The following is a 2,730-nucleotide window of genomic DNA, read 5'->3' on the forward strand; positions in this document are numbered from 1 at the left end:
CAGATCAGAGTGACAGCATTGCTGGGTTCTGGTGAGAGCCCTGTGCCAGTTTGCAGGTGATTGACTTCTCATATCCTCACATGGCAGGAAAAAAAAAAAAGTGGTAAGAGAGCTCTCTGGGGTCCTTTTATTAGGCCACTAATCACATTTATGAGGGTTCCACCCTCATGACCTAATTACCTACCTAATTAGCTCCAGGTGCTAATACTATCACACTGGGGGTTAGGATTTAACATATGAATTTGGGGCACACAAAATTCAGACCATTGCATTGGTTGAATAGAAGCTTCCCCTGGGAGTTTCTGAGTTGAAACTGCAGATGATCAGCACAGGAGTTTTGACCTGCTCCGTTTCCGATCTGGGCTGGTTCACCCCTCCTTAGGCAACCTGGTGGTCCCCATCTCCCGGGAGGTCACCATATTGATGCTGAACTTAGTGTGGACACCAGATGAATACCCAACTTTTACATCAACATGGATGGGACTGGAAGAGATTATGCTAAGTGAAATAAGTCAAGCAGAGAAAGTCAATTATCATATGGTTTCACTTACTTGTAGAACATAAGGAATAGCATGGAGGACATTAGGAGAAGGAGGGGGAAAATGAAGGAGGGGGAATCGGAGGGAGAGATGAACCATGAGAGACTATGGACTCTGAGAAACAAACAGGGTTTTAGAGGGGAGGGCGGAGGGGGGATGGGTTAGCCCGGTGATGGGTATTAACGAGGGCACGTACTGCATGGAGCACTGGGTGTTATACGAAAACAATGGATCGTGGAACAGTACATCTAAAAACTAATGACGTAATGTATGGTGACTAACATAACATAATAAAATTACAAAGAAAAAAAAAGAAACTGCAGATGAAGATCATCTAGATCTGCTATGGCCATGACTAGCCTCAACCATGACATTTGGTGGCTTAGAGAATAAATCCAGCAGGCAGAGAGATACACTGATGGGGGTTAGTCAAAGGGAGATATGGGGTCATAGCAGCATAGAGGCCTGGTTTAGTTCTTACAGCTTTACTCCAACCCCACCCTCTCTGCAATGTAGTATGTGAAGTCACTGCTTTCTCCCTTTTGCCTATGTTAATATGAATTGGTTTCATTTAAATGTCATGGGGTTCTGACTTGGTAGAGTGCAATTAGTTTAGAGTTGAGACCCGGTAAAGTTCATTCTTCTATTAATATAGTGTACATGATGGGAGTCACAGCAAAGTTGGGAGTTGGTTCACAGCAAAGTAGAGATTAACTAACATCCCTAGATGTTTTTCAGATAAACTGCTATCTAGTTCTATTTCTGCCTTTCTACAATGGGCAGTTAATTCTTTTGAATAAATGCAAGAGTTCCATCTTGGTGGCTATAACTCCATATTCTAACTTACGTAGTTTGAAAGTTGATTTTTGTCATCTAACAAGTTATCTCTCCCTTCTGAGTTAGTGTCATCTGCAAACTTGATATACATGTGTTTTACATCTTCACACATGTATACAAGTTATACCTGTTTTACATGTTAAAAAAAGTTGAGTATTTTTGACTTTGCAAATTGCCTTCTAGGCATTAATCCTCTTACAGATGCTTAAGAAGACATGTTGAAGGCTGTCCTTTGCAGAATTGTTATAGAGAAAAATGGGAATAACCACAATGTCCCATAATAGAGAAATAAACATGTGGTATAGTCATGCAATGAACTACATGACTATAATTTAAAAAAGTGAACTACAATGCTAAGTATGAACATTGTTCCTAAAACATACTAATGACAAAGAAACTGTGCAGATCTGTATAACGCAATATGATATTATAACAAAATGTTATATAACAAAATGTTACAAGTGATCAATTCTGGAAGTAAGAACTTGGATAATTATTATTGCTATAGACTGAATATTTGTCCCCCCAAATTTGTATGTTAAATCCTAATTCCCAATGTGATGATGTTTAGAAGTATGGCCTTTGGGAAGTTGTAGGTCATGAGGGTGGAGCCCTCCAAAATGGGATTAGTGCCCTTATAAGAGAGATTCCAGAGAGTTCCTCACTTCTTTCTGCCACATGAGGTTATAGCAAGAAGACAAACCTCTATGAACCAGTAAGCAGGCTCTCACCAGACACAGAATCTGCTAGCACCTAGATCTCAGACTTTTTCTTTCTCCAGCATTGTGAGAAATGAATGTTTGTTGGTTAAGCTACCCAGTCTATGGTAGTTTGTTATAGCAGCCTGACTGGACTAAAACAATTACATGATACTTGTGATTTTCTATATTTAAAAAAAAAAATCTGAAATATAGTCTTTGGCCCTCTCACAGGAGCATGCACCAACATGATCAACCTACTTAATACATTTATCAAGAAAGCAAATGAATATGACCAGTTTATCATTCTTCTTGGGCATTAAGGAAGGTAACATTTACCAAGGTCCCTTGTGGTTGAATCTGGGTCATATGACTGGATTCTGGTCAATGGAATGTAGATCTGGTCATCAAACTTCTTGCATGATCCTCTATATTTTCTCTTCCCTTTCATAGTGACAGTGGAGGCCAAGGGATGAAAGGAGTTACCACTCAAAATACAGCCATCCAGGACAGCTGTCCCATCTACATCAGACTATGATGTGAATGAGTGATAAACCTCAGTTGTGCTAAGTCAGTGAGAACCACGGGATTATTTTTCAGTAATTAGTGCTTCACTAACTAGCTCTTCTACAAAGATTCATTTCTTAAGATAGTAT

The 2,730-nt window shown here is 39.5% G+C and overlaps 1 pseudogene; it reads right to left on the minus strand.

Annotated features, from left to right (window-relative positions):
- Positions 1 to 320: 320 nt before the first annotated feature.
- On the minus strand, positions 321 to 433 carry LOC148164606 (signal recognition particle RNA; annotated as a pseudogene).
- Between the last annotated feature and the right edge of the window lie 2,297 nt (positions 434 to 2,730).

Source organism: Eumetopias jubatus, unplaced genomic scaffold (genome assembly GCF_037043125.1).
Source record: "Eumetopias jubatus isolate StellerSeaLion01/CBP00866 unplaced genomic scaffold, mEumJub1_p1.0 scaffold_4, whole genome shotgun sequence".
Classification (NCBI taxonomy): Eukaryota; Metazoa; Chordata; class Mammalia; order Carnivora; family Otariidae; genus Eumetopias; species Eumetopias jubatus.